We start from the raw sequence: 26,519 nt of genomic DNA, 5'->3' as shown, positions 1-26,519 counted from the left end.
CATCAAAAAGAGATTGCCATAAAGATTAACTTTATTATTCAGTAAATAAGCACTTATTTTTCTAATCAGACAGAGCGGTTAAATATAATGCATAGTCAATAAAACAATTATAGAAACCCTTAAAAAGCTGTAAATGGTTTCCCAGGAAACGCCTCTTTACTTTGTATGACGTCTATATAGTATTTGTCTAATTTGCTTGAACTCCGATAGGCTGAAATAGCCTGAGGACTTCGTTAATTATCAAGGAAATGGTTTTAAGATCTCGGTTTATTTCCTTCTCATATAAGGATAAGATCGTCCTCTTCCTTGTACAGAAAATAAAAACGTGCACTGATAGTTATTTTCTTTAAAGGTGTGTCTACGTATGGACATTAACAATCGCTTAGCCACACAACATTCATTAGATTTTAAAATGCCAACGCTAAGTTATTCTTTAACAAATAATTAAAATATTTTGGATAAACTATAAACGATCACTATGTGTAATCGATTATATATAATGCTAATTTGCAACAATAATTCCATTTTAATATTATTCTTTATTATTTATTTGCTTTCGAAGTTCTAGTAGTAATTATGTTAGTTTTTATTATTTAATAAGGCAGTTTATTAATGATGTTATAGTCAGCATAAAGATAATTTTTCTGTCATTTGGATTACTTATTTAAGTACGTTTTAAATTTTATTCTTGGAAAGTTTATTGTTGATTTTATTTTTATTTATTTTCGTTTTAAATCTGACACCTTATCGTTTTTACTCTATTTGTTCGTGAGATGTGAGAAACAAACAAACAAACAAACAAACAAAAAAGATAGCGTAGCTGTACTACAGGTTAAAAAAAAAAAACACTGGACCATGAAAATAAATATAACTATTGCGAAAAATTGTCCAGTCTCATATGGTATTTCGAGAAAAAATAAGTTCGATTGTAGACCATATATCGTCATTTATAATGGAATGACATCGAAATCATGTTATGCATTTGGTAACATGATGTCATCACCTGCAAAAAAGATTAAAATGGTAAAAACATTCACTGCTCTATTGAGTTATATTGGTATAATAACTAAAAAGCAGAATTTCATAATTCAATTCAAATTCTCATAATGTGTTACTCAATATTTTATTAATTTTAATAAAAATTAAGTATAAAATACATATTTTAAATATTTCAAAAAATTAGGGTTTTTTATTTAAAGTTTTAAAATTTTATTAATACACCATTTATTTATTATTAAAGAGATAATTTATTTTTATTTATTTATTATTTAATTTATTATTATTATTAAAGAACAAGATGATTTCTTTGTTCATAGTAGAAAATATCTTCTTATATATTCTTGTAATATTTATTTAATTTTATCATCGACAATCCTGTACAATTCTCTTATTTTATATAAAAAATAATAAAAATCCATCTTGTGGCACTTAGGAGGGCGAAGGACGCTAGCAGCACTGTGTTTACCACAGTGTCATATTGCTAAGCGCGCAAGCATATGCACCTCATAAGTGAGATGCAAGCTATTAGCGCAATGAGGCACTGTCCGTCACGCAGTTCCACTGTTGTTTATATGCAGTTTGCGCCAGTAGTAGAGTGTTCGTAGTGCTTATCGTGTTTACTCCATCTCTTTAAATATTTGGAAATTACAATTAAAGACATAACATTTGGTATAGTTTTTATTTTAGAACATTAGAAATGTTCTTTATAAAGAGAGGATACGTTTTATTTATAATAAGTCCGATATTCATTAATACGTAGAGTTTGATTCCGGTCAACTCCGTCATATTGTCTAGGAGATAGCCGAAATTTTTATTGAATCAACGGCGCCTCCACTTAAACAATTTGAATGACGAAGAATGTTCTAGTTAAACGATGAAAACGGTTAAAATTTGTTTGTTTTGTTCATTTGTAAAAGCAGTCTTCGTTGTAGTTTAATATCATAGACAGCAGATTAAATAGTTTGTATTATTCTTTATTGTTTTTTTCATTTGATTGTTATCCATTTTATCTTCAAAAATTATTTCGTTACGTTTTTAGTTTCATGTCATTTATTTATTTTAGTTTCATGTCATTTATTTATTCTACCCCCCCCCCTCCCCACATGCAAACAACTAACATGAAATTTCTAGAGAATCCATTATTGCATATGCTGTGTGCACAGCATATGCAATAATGGATTTTTCCTGCACTTATATGCAATAATGGATTTTTCCTGCACTTATAGGCATGCAAGAAAAACTAGTTATACAAACTTATATCTGAATAAAAAAGGTGTCTGGAATTTCATATTTTTCACAAAATGATCCGGGAAATGTCCAAATAATTTTGAGATTCAAATCCCTTACTCCTTATAAAATATCAGAGAGGTTTCAACTTATGCCTATATCCACATCTGACAGGTAAAGTTATGTATTTGTGGAACTTAACAGCAGAGTTGTTGGGTTGTCTTACGTTTTGTTGTATCTGTTTTAAAGGTCTCAAAGAAAGGCTGACGATATAAGAATAGAACCGCATTGGAAAATCAAAATCACGATGTTTCAATTCTACGATAGCGCATAGAAATCTAAAATTTAAATTCCATCATTGATGATTTTCATGAATATAAGTGGATTTTGTTGATATGGGTATGATTTGAGAAGAGTAACGCAGTTTGCAAACTTCTTTGGAGCCATCTAGGTTTGAAATGTTTGTCAAAAGGAATATTTTAAAAATAAACTACATTTTTGGTTGATAGTTATTTTTATTGACTAAACTTGTATTGACAATTAAAAAATCATTATTCATCAATATAAATTTTAAATAATTTTCGAAAATTTTTTTATAAAACTTTCAAATTAAAATACACACCTTTCATCTTTTCATATCATAATATTACATGTAATTAAGAGAAATAACGTTCAGATACGTTTAAATAAGCAAAACGTTTTAAAGCATTTTTGGAAATCTTTCTAGAAGTTTCTAATTTTATAATAAAAACGCTTAAATTTAGTTGAATATTTGAATAACTTCGATTATTTTTAGAGAGGTTATTCTAAGATTACCAAAAACGAAAATATATTTACTACTTCACTATTTCATACATTTTGTAAAGCCATATCCGCTTCCTTTTGCAGTATTGATCGCTAACACTAATTGAATGCAGTGTGTGGACGCTACTTTTTTATGATTTTACTTCCAGACAGAATGATTTTTCTTAATGTTGCATTAAGGAAAGAAGAAAAAAAAACTTTCAGGTTCGTTTGTGTGGCTTACAATGTTCTGCTTCCTCAGATAAAGTTATTTTTTAACAGCATAATATTACTGATTGTTTGTGAGGGAATACGAAGCTTTCTTTTGAACTGTCTTCAGTAAAAGATAGTGAGCCTCTTATCTCAGCGACTTAATTCGCCTTTTATCGGTCACTACACCTCTGTTTTCTATCTGCCCGCACAGAGCGACTGTTTATATCTCTTCGATACATAAATCATTAGTTCTTTGAAATATCGTAGCCTTCAGAGATAGCAATAGAATGCCAGACCCCAGCTGGTGGAACTTGTTTCTGAAGTTAGTAATATATAATCAGCCAGTGTTCTTCTTCGCAAATCTATTTGAAACCACCCTACCACATCCGTTCTATGTTCCTTTTATCTACAACATCAAATCTATTCGTTATTCAAGAAAGATTTTTTCTCTCTTACTGCTCTTTTTTCTATATCTGAAATGTCTGAGTTATCTAAGATGCTGTCTTCGGCGAAACTTCCCTATTAAATACATAATTGGTTCAGGAAGCGACTATTACGTTGATCAAATTATCTTCATTTATTCAAATCAAATTTATGAAATAATCCTACAGATTACTTATCTTCTTAGAAAGAATTTTATCATTTTTTATATAAATGGATTATTATAATTTTATCTCTCTTTACTTAGGCATAATTGACTAGATTTCATCAGCACACAAATTATTATTTTTTTTTAATTTTTGTTGTTCACAAAAAAAAAATATATATAAATAAAAGAAAATGTTAAGAAATCAACATTCAGTTAAATTAGTGGCAATATAAATATTAAAAATGAAGATTTAGAGAAATATAAATATAAAAAAATATGCAAAAATAAAATATAAATAAATTCTTGAAATACAGACATGAGAAAGAGAATTTATATGACAGTAATTTTCGAAGACCAGTAAAACAAAATATAATTTTCAACCTCTTACAGTTTCTGGACAAATTTCCAAACGTATTTGAATAATTTTATCCACTTCCTATTCATCATAAATTGCGTATACTTCGAAAAATATACGTATTGTTATCGAAACATTACATGGTTTTAGGTATCCATAATTGTGGATAGATGGAAAAGCAAAACCTGTTACGTTTTAATTACTAAATTCTCGACATTGATCAATACAATACAATTCACGATGGAATTGGAAAATGATAACAACTTCAATTCAGTAAAACTGTAGCAAGATACAGTTACCTAACCTATTGTATATGACTACCGAGAGTGGGATAATGATTTTTCTATTCATTATTATTATTATTATTATTATTATTATTATTATTATTATTATTATTATTATTATTATTATTATTATTATTATTATTATTATTATTTATTCACATAATTGATACACAGTCAAAACAAGATATCATATAAACAAAAATTTGACTTACAGAACAATTCAATTCAGATTCTACCCAAGAATCTAAGAATAGTCCGTCAGGTAGCTTCTTAAAATAGGGACTGTCCCAAGTAATGCTGTTTTTTGTAGGTCATATGGGATCTCTTCGTTGATGTTTAATTGCTGCAAATAGTTGGATAGCTTCTTTGAAGTTGCACCAAGTGCACTGATAACTATTGGGATGACTTTGGTGTGGTTAAGCCACAGTCGGCCAACTTCGATTGCCAGATCTCGATATTTAATAATTTTTTCCAGTTTTTCGTTGTTAATGTTGTTATCACTAGGTACTGCGATATCAATAATCCTAACCTGTCGATGTTCAATAATTGTGATGTCAGGTCTATTGTGTTCCAGATGCCGATTAGTTTGTATTCGAAAGTCCCAGATAATTTTCGCTGTTTCGTTTTCCAATACAGTCTCTATTTTATGCTGCCACCAGTTATCAGATGTAGGAAAGCCATATTTTTTGCGTACTTGCCAATGAACTATTTTAGCCACTTGATCATGGCGGTATTTATAGTCACTTTGAGCTATCTTGTTGCAAGCACTGATTAGATGTTCTACAGTCTCATCTTTCTGATCGCATAATCTGCATTTGCAAGTTACTATTGATGTTCAAAATTTTTGCATTGATTGCATTAGTTTGTAATGCCTGTTCTTGAGCGGCTAGAATAAATACTTCTGTTTCTGTTTTAATATATCCATATTTCAGCCATTGCCATGTCTTGTTCACGTCAATTTTTTTCTCAGTATCTCGAAGAAATTGGCCATGCAAAGTTTATTTTTCAAGCACAATTATTACTATTATTATTATTATTATTATTATTATTATTATTATTATTATTATTAGTAGTAGTAGTAGTAGTAGTAGTAGTAGTAGTAGTAGTACTATTACTATTACTAAATTAATTAATTTATTTTTTGTTTATTATTTATTTGTATTATTTATGTTTTATTTTTGCTAAAAGGCAAACCACAAACAGTAAACTCCTTGATATTTACTGAAACTCCCCTACCCCACATCTCTATACCTCTTCTTTCCAGTTTCACTCATATAAAATACACATTTTATATGAGTGAAATATTATTTACAAATTGTATTTACTGAATCTAACATACAGAAAATAAACAAAGTGAAAAATATATTCTATAATCTATTTTTTTTGTTCCTTAATCTTCTTATTGTTAAATTTGCAGAGCTAATCAAAGGTTCTTCCCATGCTTGTGGAATTGCCATCATGTGGTTTTTGACAATGTGATTCTCATCTGAAAGTTAATTTTCATTTGGGGATCATTGGGAATTTATTCCTGTAGTAAAATTAACGGTTGCATATTTATTTTTTTGAAACCAATACATATATTTCTGAGCATTATTAAAAGACTGGCTTTTTTTTCCTCCAAAGTTATCATTATCAGTTGGAGGTGACATCACTAAAAGAAATCCGCAAATGAGGAGCTCGCTCATCTCCACTAGGATGAACAGACATTTTCTGGAGGTGAGTGGGATTGAGGTAGTTAGAGTATGGGGTGGGGAGCATTGCAGGGAAGTGTTTCTTTTTTTTTTTTTTCACTCTGCATTTATCAGTATCAGTTGAAGGTTTTTTTCCTCCGAAGTTATCAGTATCAGTTGGAAGTGAAATCACTAAAAGATATCTGCAAATGATGAACTCGCTCATCTCCACTATCCTGAGCAGACATATTCTGGAGGAGAGGGGAGAATAGGGGTTAATGAGGTTATGGGGTGGGATGAGGGAGCATTGCAGAGAAGACCTCTGTCACCCTTTGACTACCTTTAAACTTCCACCACCTAATGCTATTTTTTCCCTATCCCAACAATTTCGGACATATGAGTGAGAGAACTAGTCACATAGCCTAACATCAAAAGCACTTTTTGAGGTTAAAATACTTAACATAATAAGGACAAATAATATAGAATATCCTTCGGCTACAGAGATAAGATTTGCCCTATGATGTCAGAAAGTAAGATAATCTCACATCAACATCATATCCAACAGCAAGTAGAAACATGTCCGTGAATCATCTGCACGAAAGTTTCATTTTGGAAGGAATGGTCAGGATGAAGGGTCAGGTAAACAGTACTATAAGGGAAAACAAACGAGTCAAGTGTCTTTGCAGTTATTCCAGTAAAGTAAAGTAAAATAATGGGTGAGCCACAAACGTCATTGAAATTTTCTTTCTTCGGGAAAATAGCACCAGTCAAAACGCTTCACATAGCTCTAAAAGGATCGAAACTGATTATTATTTTAGAAGACGCATACATTGTGATGTATTTATCCAGGACCCTTTAGAAAAAGTTAGGCAGGAAGTGGTCTGATATCTTTGGCTACTTGGACAGAAGAGTAGACTAGAAAATAAGCCTCGGTAAGTGTTATATTCTGAAATGCCAAGATGGGGAACTAATACTTGATGATACAGGAGCTGATGGAATTAAAGTTTTTTTTGTTAGTTGTGAAGAAACTGAGAGATTTTCACCAAAAATGTATGACATTGATAATCATTTACTATTTCTGAATTACCAGCTATTCGTATCAGAGGGAAATTTAATGCTAATCATTTAAATTCATCAATGGTAAAATTAGACTTTCAAGATTTTATCCAATTCGATAAAGATTCTTTATTTTGGGACATTTACAAACATTTTATGAAAACTGTTTGTGTATGTTTGTTGACAAAAGAATGCACAGAAAGTTTAGGGAGGAATGGTGTCATTTCCCGACTGACAGGATATCAAATGTATGGATCTGTGCTTACTATGGTTTGATCTAAAAACTCTTTTGCATGACCAGTTATTTTGATGTAATGTAACCAAGAAACAGTGAGTAATGAAAATTTTCTTTATTGAATTCTTTGGAAAATGTTAAGAGTGTAAACTAAATATTGTGAAATATTGTTAGATAATTACATGTTTCAAATTTTTTTCTGTGAATATACTTGTAAATAGTATTTCAGCAAAATAAAATATGCATTTGTAAACTTAAATGAAAAAGATGTATGCTTTTGTTGTCATGTTTTTCCACAGTGAATTTTTTACTCAGATATTCTGATTAGAATTTGATATTTAAATCCATAACTTTACACCGTAATGCAGTTATGTTTAATTATTGTAAAAAAAATCACTACTATGAAATTAATGCCAGGAACGGGGAAAAAGGGGATGAAAACTGATATCCATGTATTGATTATTTTAGAAATTGTCCAATGCTACCTATTGACGTTGTTTCAGTTATCTGAAAACAATTCGTTCACATAATCCGAAAATCGGAACTGTTAGAATTTGGTTGTTTTACAGAGAAAGACAGCAGATAATTGACTGAAAAACATGACTTAAACACTCAAAGTTTGATAGTATAGAAAAAATATTTGTACTCTCCAGATAACACAAATACAAATTTTACCTTTTCCTGCACAAAGTAAGATAAAAACAGACCAACCATATATCCAACAGCATGCGAAAAAATGTCGTTGAGTCTTCTGTGCAAAAGGTTCGTTTTTGAAGGAACGGTCAGGGTAGGCCATGGTAAGGGTAAACAGTACTATAAGAAAATACCATTGAGTCGAGTGACTTATTGACAACAAAAAATGACGTCACTTATCTACATCTGAAAACAACACACCCACGACACGATTCCTTATCTTATCTTGATTTTGATGAGGTCAGAAGTGTACCATCAATCACAACACGAATACTTATCTCTACCATCACCCATAATTCCATACGCAAACCAAAACACAAGAACTGAAGCCATTAACGTATATACCCAGGGAAATTCCAAACATTCCAAACTTATGACGTCACACACAATGACGTCATCATCTCAACAACCAATCACCTCACGATTCCTTATCTTATCTTGATCTTGATCTGGTTCAAAGCGCCTATCATAGTACTTACGTATTTGGATAAAATACCAAAATTATGGTAAAAATTAAAAAAAAAAATTAAACATGAAAAATATTGTTTATTATCGATAAAATTATGCAGTTTAGTATAATTCAAAATTACTTTAAAATAAAATATATTCTTCTTGTTTTGTTTCAAACGTAAAGGTCAATAACTTTTTCCTTGATGTTTGTGTGACTGTTGAAGAATTTTTTCTCCGTTGAAATCATCGCAAGTGCATTTAACCTATCCTGAATCATAGTGCTCCTCAGCAATATTTTTATTCTCTTTAATGTTGAAAAACAGCGTTCAGGCTCTGATGTAGTCATAGGAATTGTCAAGAGAATTTTTATCAGTACAGTAATTTCACTAAGAACCCAATCTAAATTATTTTCTCTTATAAATTTTAACAAGTCAATTAATTTACAATAATCATGCATGTCGGGTCTACTGTAGAACACTCGAAGTTCAGTTTCCAGATTTTCTTTGTTGATCATGGAATATGCTTCAGTGGTCAATTTTATTTCTTCTGTAGTCAATTTATTCTTAAAATTAGTTACCTGTAATTTATTCTTATTAAATAAGTAAACAAAAAATAAATAAAATAACCAAGACGGAGTAAACACGATAAGCACTACGAACACTACTACTGGCGCAAACTGCATATAAACAACAGTGGAACTGCGCGTCGGACAGTTCCCCATTACGCTAATAGCTCGCATCTTACTATGACGTGTATATGCTTGCGCGCGTATCAAATACTAGCAATATGACACAGTGCTGCTAGCGTCCTTCGCCCTATTAAGTGCTACAAGATGGATTTTCATTATTTTTTATACAAAGTAAGAGAATTGTATACAATTGTTGATGATAAAATTAAATATTACAAGCAGATATAAATAAATTAATAAATATATTTATATATCGAGAAAAATTGGGGGTGCTGCAGTTCCATAGTGCCTATGCACGAACCGACCCTGTATGCCATACAACGAATCAAATATTTCCAAAGGAAATATTCGATTCGTTGTAAGGCTAAGAATACAGTCACCTTGTTTTCTTAGGAAGCCCTAAGAAAACAAGGTGACTATATTCTTTTAGATGCTGATAGATTACTGCCTAAATCGCAAAATTCTTGGATACGCAAAAAGAACTGCACAATATTATTGAAGATTTTAAAATGTATAATAATCCCAACATACGTATTTTAAGGTAAATAAAATAAAATTATATATCATATTTTAAAATCTATATTCAAAATAATAAAATATATAAATAATAATATAAACTTCAAATACATACTATTTGATACCATGCTATTATAAGTGATATTATAAATTAATACACCTATTGCTTTTAAATTAATATTAGATACTAAATACCAGAAAATTATGGGCGTATTGTTCATCTCTTGGAACTGACATTTTCTTTAATTATTATTATTATTATTTTTTTTTTTTTTACTTGTATGACTGAAAAGCGATTGTTGTCATTAGCTGGAATAGATTCCCATTTATATCATTTTTAATATATGCTTGTTAGTTCCTAATAAAAGTACATTTTGTACCTGATACCTGAATACCTAAGTGTTGCGGTGAAATACATAATGTGCTTAATAGGTGTTTTATACTTTATTTTATTTTTATTTTTTGTTGACAAGAAACGTAAGGCAATAAATAAATTGGCCAGAGGAAATCTTATCATGTACCGCTAGGTGGCGTCGTTGATAGCTATTCTTTGTTGATCTTCACGAACAGCTGTTGTCAATGTCAGTAAGACACTGGAAGGAAAAATTTTCTTAATAGCCCTCTGGTGTGGAATTTGTACCAGCTATTAACACAAACAGCTTGTTGTTTTGAAAGACGGGTATAGTCAATGAGTCATCAGTGATGAGAAATATTTACTTACTTACTGCAAGCAGAAAATAAACAGTAGAAAACAGAACGGAAACAACAAACAGGTCATAATGGTATGGAGTTTAATTTACAGAAACCCCAATGGATCAACCAAAGGCAGCTAATTTAGTCAACACGGAGAACTGTTCGTAATCTACTTCACATCGCTATTCTGCACTATCCACTTCTTTATATATGCAGATTGCTGATGATAACTTTTCTCTATGGAACCCAGACACAGCACGAAATGTGCTTAGTCTTTAGCTGCTGAGGCATGCGTTGAAGAATAAAATTAGCTAAAGGAAAGACCAGATAGTAATCGAAGGACAATAAACGTAGAATAAAATTAACTGCAAACGTATAATGCATGTGCGAATATAACGAAATGCAACGTTAATAACAATCAGATACCACTTAAATACAATTTATATTTAAACCCACAAATATACATTCTATATGGCTTAAAAATAACGGTTTGCTTCTATAATTTCCAAATAAGTTTTCGTGAGAGTAATGTGGATATTATAAAACTGTAAAGATTTATCATATCAGAGTGTATCATCTCAACAAAACTGTGGATAGGATAATCAATCGGTGACAGAAGGTCATTTATGTATAGGAGAAAGGGTGAATATGAGCGCACTCCCGAATCGGTGGAAAAGTTGGAAGAGAGTAAGTCAGTCGCATGACACAGAGATCGAACATAGAGAAAACTGATTGGTGAGAATAGAAGGTGGACTGTAGAATGCAATTTACTGAGCAGGCTTGGATGAATGCTCAAATCTCAATGGCTCTTATCCTGTAATGGATAATGTAGGCTAAGAAATCAGCCATGGATTTAGAGTGGTGGAATAAACCCTAGTGGGCATCTAGGCAATAAAGTGAATTGACTATTGCATGTTTTTGTATAGGACTGAGTGAAGATAATGGGATCATAGTCTAGTGGTAGACATTTATCTAATTTTTTTCATTCTTTAATTTTTAGGAGGAGAGCTACTGAACGTAAAAGAGTGTTGTACTGTAATACCATCAGAATGAGAGAGAGAGGGAGAGAGAGAGAGAGAGAAGGGAGAAGGAGAATCACTGGCCAGGAAGGTGCTATTGACAACTGCTGACCTGTGTATGTGCCTGGTTCTGTCCTTTGAAAGTCTGAATTATATTTAGATTTGCTGATAGCTGTTTTTCATCTGTTGAGTGCTTTATGTTAGTATGAAGCTGGTGTTTGTTCCAAGGAAGCTGCGTAGATGGTCGCTTATAGAACGCTCACACTGTCTCAATGGGAAACGAAGACCGGTAACATAACTTCTGCAAACCTGTTCAGAGCAGATATTTGAACTACATTATGATGTTATCTGGGTTGAATATTATTTATATTATTGTTTTATATTATGTTATTAATTTACTAAGTGAGATGCAAAATGCATTTTCTTAAAAATAAAAGTTGTAATATTTAATAATAATATATTTTTAATTTATAATTTTTTTTAATATCAATACCTTTAGATCACAATATCTAATGGCTTTATCTAGGAAAATGGAAAACAGTTGTCCAGTGAGTATAATGGAAAGGTGGCATCGTGCTCACCATTTACTTCAGGTATATAAAACGACATATAACAGAACCTGTGCAAGCCCCCTCTCCAGTTATGTCCTTTTCTCTGCCAACTCTAATTTAGAAGAGTGTCAACACCAGATAGACTGAAATCTTACTACAAATATCCATAAATGTCCTGATGAGCTAAAACGACGCATCTTAGAATCAAAAGAAATAGTTCTGGATCCCTCATCACATGAAGAGTAATTAAAATTATAGCTTACCTGATTCACACAGCGCAATAATTCAATTTTGGCATTCTCGAGATAGTTCCCAGTCACTAACACCTCACGCTAGACCTGCCACTCGGACGCCAGTTCAAACTTGACTGTTGTTGTTACTAACTTGTTTATGTGAGAAGTTTACTTTTCTATCTTGTTAATTTTTCCAGTTTTTTGTGATAGTATGTACACCTGAAGAAGTCGGCATTCTGACGAAACTAGTTGTGTTCTAATTAAAGTTTTTGTACTATCTCGGTGTTCTCTAGGCACTAAAATTCCAACACACACACACACACACACACACACACACACACACACACACACACACACACACACACACACACACACACACACACACACACACACACACACACACACACACACACACACACACACACACACACCACACACACACACACATATAGTGTTTTTTTTTTAAAAATTAAATGACCCGATACCGAGGGATAAAAGTAAAACATAGTTTAGTAGCACAACTAGTTTCCTATTTTAACAGACTTCTTCAGGTACACATAAAAGAGAAAACCAAGCATAAAACTTGAAGGGATAAACTCTACTGGTAATTCCCCCCCTCTTCACAAAGAAGGGAGCGAGCACAGTTTGCTAGCGTCGAGATGATTCCAAGTTTGTGAGGTGAAAAAATAGTGGGACTGAGCTTGGAGATATCTGTTCGTATGAGTAGCTTTCCTGTAAATCGAGATTTTTAATTTTTCAGAGAAACGAACGAGTTTAACATCTAAAAAAGGAATAGAAAAATTAACTTCTAATTCAACAGTGAAATTTATGTTTGGTTGTTGACTATTCAGGCGGTCAAGGAAGTTCTGAAGAGAGACTCACAGCCGTGGCTCCAAATTAAAAAAAAAAATCATTAATATATCTTTTCCATATTAACTAAGACCTTAAATTTCTTCGTACTGCTTTCCAAAAGAATGGTTATTCCAAGAAAACAATTAATAAATTCCTTTTAAATCCTCTCTCACACAATGGCTTGGACACCGATAGTATAAAAGGTCGTATTTCTCTACCATATATCAGCTCCGTTTCACCCAAATTGGCCAAAGATCTTAAGAAATACAACATCAAGACGTTATTCACTTCCCCCTTCCTAAACTCTGTTCCCTACTGAGCCGACCCAAACCAAGGCTTTACGACCTTAAATATCCCTGCGTCTACCAGATCTGGTGTGACTATGAAAAGCCATATTTAGGCCAGACTGAGAAGTCCATTGGATTACGTATTGAAGAACACAAGAGGGACGTTACATACGGCAGAACACGGGCTACTGCGCTGTCAAACCACGTTCTGTTTTCTGCTAACACTAATGAAGAAAACCTACTCCTTTCAGTTTTATGGGACAGATCAAATAATATCTTTCGTTGTTACGACGAACTAGAACGAAAGATAATGAAATCTAAAGAAATCATCCTTAATCCTATAGATCTTAATAACAACCTCAGTTATAACCTATCAGACTGTCATTGTGCTGCTATCCGACTTGGACATTCACGAGATTCTAAACACATGCGCAACCCCAACAACGAGGTTATCCAGAGAACAGTTTCAAATATCCGAACGCCAACGCTTTAATACTGAACTGTGTATGCTAACTTTGTTTGTTTAGAGCTTATTCCTTCAAGTTTTTTTGCTTAGTGTTTTTTTTTTTATGCACCTGAAGAAGTCTGTTAAAAGACGAAACTAGTTGTGCTAATAAACTATTAATTTTATCCTTCAGTATCCAGTCATTTAATTTTTTAACACACACACACCCTTGTTATTTGAAGTTATGGAGCATTCCAGTTGACTACAGGTGGTATGGCAACACATCGTGAACTCAGTGACTTTGCGAGAGGTGTCATCGTGGGCTTTCACATTGGTGACATGTCCATACATGCCACCAATGTGAACGCCTACGATGAGTGCCATTGCCTCTCAACTGGAGCATCCAAAACGAACGGTTGGCGACGTGATCAACAAATGGAGACGTTCTGACGTCACTCTGCAGGAAAACATCCAGACGGCCGCCGAAAATGACTGAGAGGGAGATGTCTTAGAACGGGTGGCACGCAAAAACCGGCAACGATTGGTACAAAACCATCCGTGAGAGTTCCAGAGCGACAGTAACACCATGTTGAGCAGTGGTTCTTAACCAGGGGGTTGAGAGAAGTTTCTAAATTTTGACCCAGATTCGATGGACTACAGCTATTTAATAAAAGACGATCTTATTGAAATACGAGATAATGCACGTATTCAAATGGAATTTGAAAAACTGGACTTAAAAGAATTCTGGTGTACACAGTTAGAACCGTATCCACAGCTGGCAAAAGCAGCATTGCAGACACTTTTACCATTCGCCACCACCTACCTGTGTGAAATGGGATTTTCATCACTTTTGCACATAAAAACAAAAGCTAGAAATCGCTTAAACGCAAGTGATGACTTACGCGTGGCTCTTTCAAAAAAGTAGCCCCGCTTCAAAAGTATTATTATGAATAAACAACAACATAGCCATTAAAAATTGAGGTATTGTTTTGTATGTATAAGTAAATGTATGTGTTTATTTTTCAATAAATAAATTATCTTGCAATAGATGTAATTTCCTAAATATAGAAATAGAAACACATTTTTCAAGGGGGTGCGAGAACTTATTTTTATATTCAAAGGGGTGCGAATCACTAAAAAGGTTAAGACCCACTGATGTTGAGCACTAATACTGTACATTTACTGAGTTTCCACGGAGCAGCAGAGGCACACAAGCTGAACATCATAACAACGAAAAAGGCGTCCCTTTTGGCTTGGTGCAAAGAGCGTGTGAAGTGGACAATTGACCAATGAAAAACGTTAGTCTGGTAAATGGAATCAAAGTTCATCTATTTCCAGGTGAATAGCAGGATGTGAGTATCGAGGAAGCCTGTCGAACGCTTACCACAGTGTGTTTGTACCCATATTGAAGTTTGGTGGTGGAGAAGTAATGGAGGCAGAGTACATTCAGCTGGTTTGGAGTAAGACCACTGGTCGTTGTCCGTGGTTCCATGAAGGCAGCTCAGTATCTTGATATTCTGGATAATCGGTGGTTCCTACACTGTGAAGTTTTTATGGAACGTACCCATGTTACTATCAAGACGACAATGCCTAATGCCACAAAGCTGCAGCTGTTATGGAATGGTATGAAGAGATGGGTGTTAAACGACTACCCTGGCCCGTGCAGATTCCTGACCTCAATCCCATCGAACAACTGTGGGACGAATTGGAGCGGCAATTGAGGTCCAGAGCAGAACGTCTTTGATCTGTCGCCGAACTCAGTGCTGCTTTGATGGAGGAATGGAGACAAATTCCTCTTGATGTCTGCCACACATTGGTCGAAAGCATCCCTCAAATAGTGTTGGAGGTGATCAAAACCAAAAGTGGGCATACCTGATATTGGAGTTTGCCTGCTGGTATCAACTGTAAATTACTAACTTGTCCGGACAATTATTGGTTGATAGTGTATATTTAAATCAGCTAACGCCTTTTTATTCCAGTATAGGGAGTAGGCGAGGCCGTTTTAGCCATTTGAGTAACTTTCGGAGATTGAGTGGACAGCTTAATTTCCACCGGCAGCCAATCGGAGATAGCTGGCTCAAGACTATCACTGAAATATAAGCGGCAACTAATGAAGACACAACAGACAAGTGCCGCCATCTCATCGTTCCTAACCCTAACATATTATGTTGTCTGATATCATGTGGGTTGTACGGTCGATTTTCTTGAGTTTATGGGATGAGAAACTTGAGTTTCTGGGAGAAAAACCAACCAGCTTGTCCATTCCAGGAGTATTTCCAAGTAGCAATTTTAAACTGATTAGCACGTGATTTACTGTTCATAGTTTTATAAGTGGTTTAGATTTACAACTTACAAGTGTGTCCTTTGCAAAGTGCCAAAATCGCACTTCTGAAGTAAAGTATTGAAATAGTCATTGGCCTTGTTGTACTTAGTGCTATGCTATTTATTCTTGGAGGAGAGGAGACTCTTCAGATGCCTGAAGAACTAAGTCGTTATCTCACTAGCGCGTTCAGAAGTTTTCTGGAGATTCCAAAAGTCAGTCTAGTATTTTTGTACTATCATAATTAATAAAAAACTATTCCGAATGTATTTTGGTTAACGAATGATACTAGTTAAAAAGACTTTAGTCTTACCTACGAGGCTGAAAAATTAAACATATAAATATGTTGCCAATTTGTGTGAGAGAGAGAGAGAGAGAGAGAGAGAGAGAGAGAGAGAGAGAGAGAGAGAGAGAGAGAGAGAGAGGGAGAGAGAAAGAGGGGGGGGGGGCTTTATTGTTAGGTGAATATTGCCTTAATTATGTAAAGTGAGAAACTGTTCCTCGTTCTCGCATCCATTCCATCTACAACACTTTTACAAGAGTGCTGAATATGAAGGGGTGTTAGGGGGGTATCGTGTAGAGATAGAAGGGCTTTGATTACTGGACACTCGGGTTTTTCATCCAACAAAATAGGCAAACCGGCCAGAATAATTCGTCCAATTAACAAAACGTAGTAAATGAGTCTCACGGCCTTAATTGCATGGGCCATGACTTCACAGACCCACCACAACCACTAACTTGTTCTATCATTCATCTCAAATTTGCTCGAGAGTCACAAACCCGTGTGGGTTATAAGTCATAGGAAACCAAAAGTTTTGAACCAAAAGATAAACTTGGATTTTTCCATAAGTAGAATAAGAAATGTAGCCGCGAAAATGTTCACTTCCAAGCATGGATTATTTATTTATTTATTTTTAAGTTGATGTTAGAGATACATTCTCTTCCTGTACCTATTAGATACTACATGAAAAAACATTTTTTTTGGACTTAAATGGGATAAGTTTTAAAAGAGGTAAACCGTGAGTAGACATAACTATACAGGGTGTTCGGGATAAATTTGACATATTTATAATTAATTATATTTTTCCGTAAGTTACATGTATTAACACACACTTCTCTTCATTTAAAAGTTTGGACCCTTCTTCATTCATATACAAGATGTCAGAAAGGATGGATAGCTGGAACCCACCTGAATCATGGAAGAGAATAACTTGTATCATGATGATTCGTGCCCGCCATCAAAATAAGGATATTACGACTGCTGCCCAATGCTCCCTGAATACAGTAAAAACAATCAGGCATGAACTAGAGACTTGCAATGGTGACTACGAGGATGTAGCAAGAAGAAAGATCCCTAGCAGACGATCTGATTGCGTTCGTACAGCAGAATTCCTCGCAAATCTGCAGGAACAGGTGTTGAAGAACCCTGGCATTGGAATTCGGGCTTTGTTCGTGGAGTTGCTAACTGTAGTCAAGCCCTGGATAACAAGGGTAGCCAATGGTAGGCCGTATGTATGGCAGCAGGATTCGGCCCCTTGCCACACCTCTGGGAAAAGTCAAAAATGGTTGTCTGAAAATTTCTACGACTTCACCAGTCCAAATGTTTGGCCTCCAAACTCCCCAGACCTTAACCCCATGGATTATTTTGTATGGGGCGCAGTTGAAAAAGACACCAATCGCACTTCCAGTAATACAAAAGCCCAGTTAATGGATAAAATTAAAACAGTTTTTGCGGCCCTTCCCAGGGAGACTGTAGCATCAGCTTGTTCGAGGTTCCGAAGCAGAATTGAAGCTGTGATCGATGCTAATGGTGATTATTTTGAGTAAATCTTGTTGATAGTATTGTAATTAACTCTGCCTGTAATGTTTTTTTGTCAATTCATTAAATTTAATAGATACAAAGAAGATTTTCTTTTTCCTTACGAAACTGTCAAATTTATCCCGAACACCCTGTACATAAAAAAAAAATAACGGAAAAACTCACGTAGAAAAATTATTTAATGGTATAATTTTCGCCCGTGTGTCACAGGCATCTTCAGTACAATTAGGCACAAAAATTAAACATTAACTGACAATTCCAAAAAGCGCCACCTAAGTAGCTGGTGTAAGATAACTAAAAAGGTCAATAACTTTCCTAAAAAAAAAAAAAAAAAAATTAATACAATAAAAAGTTAGGAAAGATTAGCTGATTTGTAAAGTACTATCTCCCATAAAGGGGATAGACGTAAGCCGTCGGATCTGTTTAAGTTAGGAGAATGAAGTAGAGTTTCACATGCTTCTTTATAAAGGCGTTCCATGAGAAACTGACTTTTGTGAAGAACTCTTGTCTTTTTCCAATGAACTCTGTGTCTAGTGAAGATGGCATGTTCTGCAAGTCCAGACTTTTCAGGTTTAAAGTATTCAATATAAGATTGGTGTTCTTCTAGCCGAATGGAGGCAGATCTTCCCGTTTGTCCGAAATAATACATTTTGAGCAACGTATCTTTGACAATATTTCTCCCAGACCTACTCATTGGTTCAGATATGTCGATGACATTTTTGCTGTATGGAATGGCTCTTCTGATGAACTTCAACAATTTCTCAATAAGTTAAACGCATTTCATCCTAGGATCAAGTTTACCCTAGAAGTAGAATCAAATAAGCAGTTAGCCTTTTTAGATCTTCTAATTCTTCGCCAACCAGATGGTAACCTACATTTCTCAGTTTATAGAAAGAAGACTCATACAGGCCATTACATCCATGCGGAATCTCATCACCATCCCAGTCAAAAGGCAGGAACTATTAAAACACTGGTTCATCGGGCCCACTCCTTTTGTTCTACAGACGATCTTTTACAGAAAGAGATACGATATATAACTTCTTCCTTTCTATCTAATGGCTATAAGAATTGCTTCATTAAAAGAACTTTGAGTAGATTTAATATGTCTCCCTCTTCAAACACAGAGGAAATAACGCGCATTACCATCCCTTATATACAAGGCATCAGTGAACGTATAGCAAAAATTTTAAAACCACTGAATATTTTTGTTGCCTTTCGACCGTTTAGAAAAATCTCTACCTTTCTCGCTTCTCAAAAGGACAAGCTTCCACATCTCAATCATCCAGGTGTCTACCAGATTCCGTGCTCTTGTGGATTATGTTATTTCGGACAAACGGGAAGATCTGCCTCCATTCGGCTAGAAGAACACCAATCTTATATTGAATACTTTAAACCTGAAAAGTCTGGACTTGCAGAACATGCCATCTTCACTAGACACAGAGTTCATTGGAAAAAGACAAGAGTTCTTCACAAAAGTCAGTTTCTCATGGAACGCCTTTATAAAGAAGCATGTGAAACTCTACTTCATTCTCCTAACTTAAACAGATCCGACGGCTTACGTCTATCCCCTTTATGGGAGATAGTACTTTACAAATCAGCTAATCTTTCCTAACTTTTTATTGTATTAATTTTTTTTTTTTTTTTTTTTTTTTTTTTTAGGAAAGTTATTGACCTTTTTAGTTATCTTACACCAGCTACTTAGGTGGCGCTTTTCGGAATTGTCAGTTAATGTTTAATTTTTTTGCCTAATTGTACTGAAGATGCCTGTGACACACGGGCGAAAATTATACCATTAAATAATTTTTCTACGTGAGTTTTTCCGTTATATTTTTTTTATGTATAGTTAAATGGGATAGTTCTTGTTGATACATGCTCTGAAAAGCTAAAGTGTATCAGACGTTGTTACCTTCTTCCACACAGCAGTCAGCTAGATACGATGATTCCAATAGAAGTAAAAATGCAACAAAATTCTTCTTGAGAAATTCCTACAAAAAATGTACTTTCTCTGAAAATTAGGAAGAAAGTTGATTAGCATCCCTGCAGAGTGATTGCATTTATAACACTAAAAGGTTTATAGCTGCAATATTGTTTTTCCCCACATGTGAATATATTTTCATGCTTTCAAATGAGTTTATTATATAAAGATAATTTGGATGTTGAAGATTTTATCCAAAGCTTTTCTGTGCGTTTAAAAAATAGTTATTCAACATAACAATTGCCAAATTTCACACAGGTGGTCCTTTCATTTAGATATAAGATAAAACGATGACCATTGGAAATAATGAAACGCAGATTTGTGTTTGTTCGCATTTAAGCTGTTATTTTCCGATCTTGAAGTAGTTTTAATTCCCTCTACATTTGTGAGTGTGCCCACACATAACTTTGCAAATATTTTAAATGGATAAGCTGAAGTCGTCTGGTTGAATTTCCAAAATGATCACAGTCTAGGTTATCAGATTTACTCTGAGTATGGGTCGGAGTTTAGTGATCGCATACTGATACCCAAGAAAACCTAGGATGAATTGTCCTCATGAAGATATTTGTTGTAAACTCCAGACATGACGAAGATAAGGAAACATCGCTTCATAACCCAATATCGGAAAGAAATTCGGAACTTCTTTTTCCATTCGAAATGTTACATGGATTCTTTATAAAAATAGAAAAAAAAAATCCTTAGTCCACACACACGATACAAAATGTACCATAGGTTTGTAAAATAATCTTTTGTGAGTGAGAGGGAGGGGGAGAGAGAAAGAAAGATAGCATTATTAAAAGGTGCTAAAATTATTTCTATATAATAAATGAAATTTAAGATGTTTAACCTTTTTTATAAAAATATTTAAATGTATATTAAAATTATAACTACTTGTTTTAGTTTCGTAATAAACTAATAATAAACTATAATAATAATTTTTAATAACATTTTTTTATTTATTTATCATCTTACAGAGCATTTACATATTTACATATATTACATATATATTTTTTACAGTGAATTTCATACTAATTTTTCCGTTTTTTTTATTCTAATAATAATATATTTTTTATTGCTAAAATATTTATACATACAATAAACATCTTGTGTGACATTGCATATTATAATTTTACCGCGTTCAGCACTAAGTGCTGCAATTCCTACATTGGATTTCAATTAAAATATTTAATAATACTTTTTTTTGTATAATTTATTTTATTTTATTTTATTTTTTTTAAAGTTTGAGAAAGAGTGATTATACATACAAATTTCTGCATTTGCTTATAAGGATTACTTGTAGATGAGCGAGGCAAGCTAATCCCACCTACTTCGAAGCTTGGGTTTGCTTTTATGAAGAGAGTGGGATTTAGCTACTTGCTACTGCATTTGATGTTAGTGATTTGTGATGTGTATATTAGTGTTAATGGTTTCTTAACTTTGTTGGTATATTTTCCAGAGTTCGTTTTTTAATGTTCTGTAGTTATCTATGTGTTTTAACTTTCTTGGTAGGTTGTTGAGTTGCGTGGGTATCTGATGTGATCTCACAAAAGAATCGTATGAGTTGTTGAAGGGTGTGGGGACGTAGAGAGTTGTTGTAGGTCGTGTTATACGATATGTGTCTCTGTTGTTTCGATAGGTGATGTTGAAGTAATTCCTTGTTAATGTCATGTAGTGTTTCAGATTTTTAATGCTCAGAATTCTGTGTATCGCCATGTGCTTGTCGGATATTGGTTGTTGCGTGTAAGGTGTCCAGATCACTGTTGACACGATTTTCCTGTGTAATATTTCTAATTTTGTTAGGTGGCTGTTTGATGTATTTGCATAGACTGTTATTCTGTATCTGAGTAGGGATTCGCAGATACCGTGATATAAGAGTTTTATTTATGTTGGGTGGAATAATGTCTTTAACTTGGAAGAGTTTTGCTGCGATGATCCGGAGTTTGGTGTGTAGGTATTCTATATGTTTTTTCCATTTAAGGTGGGAATCCACACAGAGACCGAGGTATTTTGCGTGTGTTACAGGTTTGATTTCGGAACACTGGCAGGTATTTTTGTTGTTAATGCAGCGGTATGTGTGACAATGTATCGATAGTGATGGAGGGCGTATGATTCTTGGGTTGTGTATTATCAACATCTGTGTTTTGGTGCCGTTGATTAGAATTGCGTTTTGATGGAAGTATGTTGTGATTTCGTTTAGGTCTTGTTGTGATTTGCAAAGAGCTGTTAATGTCTGTGTGGATTGCTAGTAGTGCTGTGTCATCTGCGTATTGAAATATTTGACTTCTTATGGATATGTTATGAACATCGTTAATGTATATGTTGAATAGAGTGGATGATAATATGGCACCTTGAGGTACATCGTGTTTTACTTGTATACTCTGACTGTGACATGTACCTATTTTTGTTACTTGTGTTCTGTTTGAGAGGTAGTTCTTGAAATGCAGTGTTCTTCTTATACCTATTGAGTATAGTTTGGTGAGAAGTATGTCATGTTCAAGTGTGTCAGATGCTTTGGTTTGGTCCAGCGGTATATGGACGGCGTACTTGTTTTTGTCGAGAGCTTTGTTTATTGTGTCGGCGATGTCTTCTAATAAAGTAATGGTGCTTTTTGTTTTCTGAAAGCCATATTGGTTTTGTGAGATGATGCTGTACTTCTGTAAATAGTTCTGTAGTCTGGTGTGTGTTATTTTTTCTAGAATTTTTGAGATGACTGGTAGTGTAGCTATTGGTCTGTAGTTCTGAGTATCGTTTCTTTTGCTGTGTTTGTATATTGGCGTAATTACTGCAGTTTTTAGTTGTTGTGGAATAATACCTGTGTCGAATATTATGTTCACGAGTTTCAAAAGAATTGGATTTATTTGTTCAAAGTGTGTTATAACGCCTGTGAGTCTTATTTTGTCTATTCCTGGAGTGGTCTTTGGATTTAGTTTTAGGAGTGCTTCTTTCAGTTCCTATTTTGTTATGGGTGGAAAATACATCGTTTTTTGTTGACTTTGTGTCGGTAGTTTTTTTCTGACCGTTGGTAGTTTGTCTTTCTTGAGTTGTGTGATATTGTTTGTGAAAGCATTGTTGAATGAGTCTGCTAGTTCCTCTTGGTTTGTGTCCTGACCGAAGCTTTTTGCAATAAAATCTTGTGCTGAAGTTTTTTTTTTCGAGTTACTAGTTCGTTGAGTGAGCCCATGTTTGCTTAATGTTGTCGTTATATTCCATGAATTTTTGGAAGAAGTAGCATATTTTTGCCCTACGAATTTTTGTCGTTAGTTTATTTCTTGTGTTTTTATATAAGGTTTGTAAATGTGTGTTACTGGGTGACTTTTTAAGTTTTTTCCATAGATTTTCTTTTTCAGTAATAGTATTTAGTATGTCGTCATTTATCCATGGATTGTTGTCTGTTTGTCGCCTCGTTTCTGTAGGTTTTGTTGCTTTTTTGTATATTTCTGGAACTTTAGTTGAAAATTCTCGTATAATATTACAGGATCGTTTATTTCAAGTAGAGAATTCCAATCTGTATTTTTTACTTGGTTATCGACAATACTCTTTAGTATGATCGAGTTTTGTCGACTTTTGTGGTGGTGGGAGGGGGAGGGGGTAGGAAACGTAATAGAACGAAGTTGAGACAAAGTAGTGATCGGCAATTTTTATGTTTTGAGTATTTCTTCTCCTGTTGGGGAGTATGGTAGGGTTTATGTTGTACTGACTTAGTATATCAAGATATGTGTTAGTGGTTGAAGAAGCGTGGTCAAGAGTATTTATGTTAATGTCTCCTATTAGGATGAGCCTGTGTGTGGTATGCGGTTCGATGCCGCTTAGCCATGTTTCTAACTTGTGAAGAAAACTGAGTGGATTATTATCTGGGGGTCTGCATTTTGTGTTTATTGTGTATTTGATACTATTGTGGCTATTTGTGATTTCCAAAATTAGTGTTTCCGCATGTTCGAAGTGAGTTTGTTTTTCTGTCACATTGTATTTTTCTTTGATAAATGCCACGATGCCACCTCCTCTTTTGTTTGGTCTACATAAGTTTTAGGTTTGATAATTATTTATGTTGTATGCGTAAATTTCTGTGTCGTTTATTGTAACTTCGGTCAGTATTAGCGAATCTATGTTTATCATGGTATAATTGAGCTGTGTTATCAATGTAAGCCAGTGTTTTTTTTATATTTCTTATGTTTGTGTGTATGATAGTGAAGTTGGTGTTGGTGGAAATGTTGTCTGACCATTTCTTCAAAGAGTCAAAGACCTTGCAGTTTATGTTGTCTGACTGGATATGTTCGCCTCTGTTTGAGATCTCCATTATATAGTTTTAAAACCTCCCAACCGGCCAGGACGTCTATAGACGTCCAGCTAAATCTGGATACGATGCATGCTATCTGTTGAAAGAACATGGATAAGAAGCAATTCGGCCAGCATGTCCATTAAAAGTTGTGATAGTCCCTCACACTGAAGAGAGCACTTAATCAGACTATCTCAGGCTCATAGCTGTGACTCAGTTACCTATAACAAAAATGCAGTTCCTTGTTCTATACTGGGTACCTGAATTTTAGTTATATTGGATAAACTAAAAATATGGAAATTATTTTTATTTTCTCTTTTTATTGTACAATACAATTTTATTGCCTGGACAAAATAAAGATCCTTGGCTAATTTCTTCACTTAAATATTGCGTTACCTTCCAGAACCAATTTAATTTTTAATTTTTTTGCTAATTTTTTCTAATTACTTACTCCACATACCATTGTCTTTGTTCTCGAAGAAATTAATTCACGATAATTATTTGAAATATTATTAAAAAAAACCGGCTGCTGACGTTTGAGATTATGTTATATTTTTGTTCAAAATCATGATTCGAAGAATACTTCACAGATTTCCCGAAGGATGTGCTTGAGCAACTTTGCTTTATAGAGAATAATGAAATTCTTTAAACATACCATTACATTTTTTCCCTTTATATTGTAATTTACTGTTCTTTGCACTTTCACCTTCTTGGTTTTCCTGTATAATTGGTCATTACAAAATAAAATTAACGGTTATGATTTAAATTGATATGTATATTTTTTCTGCTAGTTCAGATATTATGCTCCAATTTTATAATAAGCAATACTTTTGCTTATATATATATATACTTCATATTTTTCTTGTGTTATCTGATTTTTTTCTTGTAGTACAAAGAAGAAATCACTTCGCATAAGATGGTAGAATACAATAGGGCAACAATCTGTAGATTGATTACATTATAGCTGATAGAGAATTCATGCCAGAAAAATTATTTATGTCAGAGTTCTAACATCAGCAGATATAACGACATTTTCTTCTAGTGTAGACATGTGGCACTGAAGTAGCTAAACCTTTGCTATTATTTACACTAAAATGAATGGGCATGTTCCCCAAGTGATTTACGTTCATAACAGTTGTCTTGCGAACGATTTATAAAATAAATTCTCTGAAATATCTTCAAATTGAATATGTCTTCCATAACCTTCCTACCCTCCCCAAAAAATAAGATTATGTGAAGTATATGCTCCTTTTCTTTTAAAATAATTCAAGTCCTCTTTTTCAAGATAATTATATGAAATAATTTATAATTTTTCGATAATAAAAATGAAACTGATCATTATAAATTAAGAACTTATTTCAGAATAAATACTGTATCAGCCTGTTAATGAAATGTCTGTATTTTTTTCTATGTTAGGATGTCTACTAATCAATAATTGAAAACGAAACACGACATTCTTCATGTATCTCGCACTATAGCTTGAGGCACTTTAGTGTCCCTTCTAGCTAAGCGTTCTCAATTTTCTTCCTCAATAGCACTGAGAGTAATCTAAGCCTTTACCTTTCCCTCCAGCTAAGAGGATTACTACAAGTATTTCTAAGACGTAGATTACTTCAGAAATAGCAACCAGAAGCTGTTAGTCAGGCACTAACAGTTAATCCACGAATGGCTCTAAAATATTCGTAAAGGGATTAACGGGAGAGGGAGGTAATGGCATGATGAAAGGTACAATGAAGATGAAGTTTTGATCCATGTAGAATGCTATGGTGGGCTGGATATTTCATCCACCTCAGCCAGTAGGAAGGTTAAATGAGTTCTAATTTTATTCTTAAGGATGTGAAAAGTTAGTGTTTTATATTGGTAGGCTGTGTAAGTCGGATTCACTTGTAATTATGTATACTCGAGTGTTTTCATTCTTTCTCAAAAATATCTGGGAATTCTTTGTCCACAGGAACTTGTAGTTCTTCTCTGTTTTTGTCTCCCTTGCTTGGTTTATAGAAGATTTTTAGAGTATGGAGTAAAGTGTTCCGTTATACAGATCGCTGTTGGGAGTTTCTTATCAATTAGGATCGTTGTTGTCGGCCTTGTTTTCTTGCTTGCTGTAAGAATGGAGTCTCTCAGATTTCTGTTGATAAAACGAGCGATGATATAGGTGATATCTGTGGTTGCGATTTGAATTCCAATTTTACTGCCGATCAGTTGCATTATGTTGCTTAAGTCTGTTGTATTTTCTTTCGTTATTCCCTCAATTTGAAGTTCTTTTTTTCTTTCTTTTTGTAGCATGTGTTCCGTTT

The 26,519-nt window shown here is 33.8% G+C and overlaps 1 long non-coding RNA gene across 1 annotated transcript in view; it reads left to right on the top strand.

The window, feature by feature from the left end:
• Positions 1-13,871, top strand: part of LOC150103405 (uncharacterized) — a 52,429-nt gene extending 38,558 nt beyond the window's left edge. The window contains exon 3 of the long non-coding RNA XR_016548837.1: positions 11,970-13,871. This is a non-coding gene — a long non-coding RNA (uncharacterized LOC150103405). The remainder of the gene's footprint in view (positions 1-11,969) is intronic.
• Positions 13,872-26,519: the final 12,648 nt, after the last annotated feature.

Source organism: Typopeltis vanoorti, chromosome 9 (genome assembly GCF_054136105.1).
Source record: "Typopeltis vanoorti isolate ZY-2024b chromosome 9, IOZ_Tvanoo_1.0, whole genome shotgun sequence".
Classification (NCBI taxonomy): Eukaryota; Metazoa; Arthropoda; class Arachnida; order Uropygi; family Thelyphonidae; genus Typopeltis; species Typopeltis vanoorti.
The sequence above is the reverse complement of the archived record's forward strand: the minus strand, read 5'-3'. Positions and strand labels throughout refer to the sequence as shown.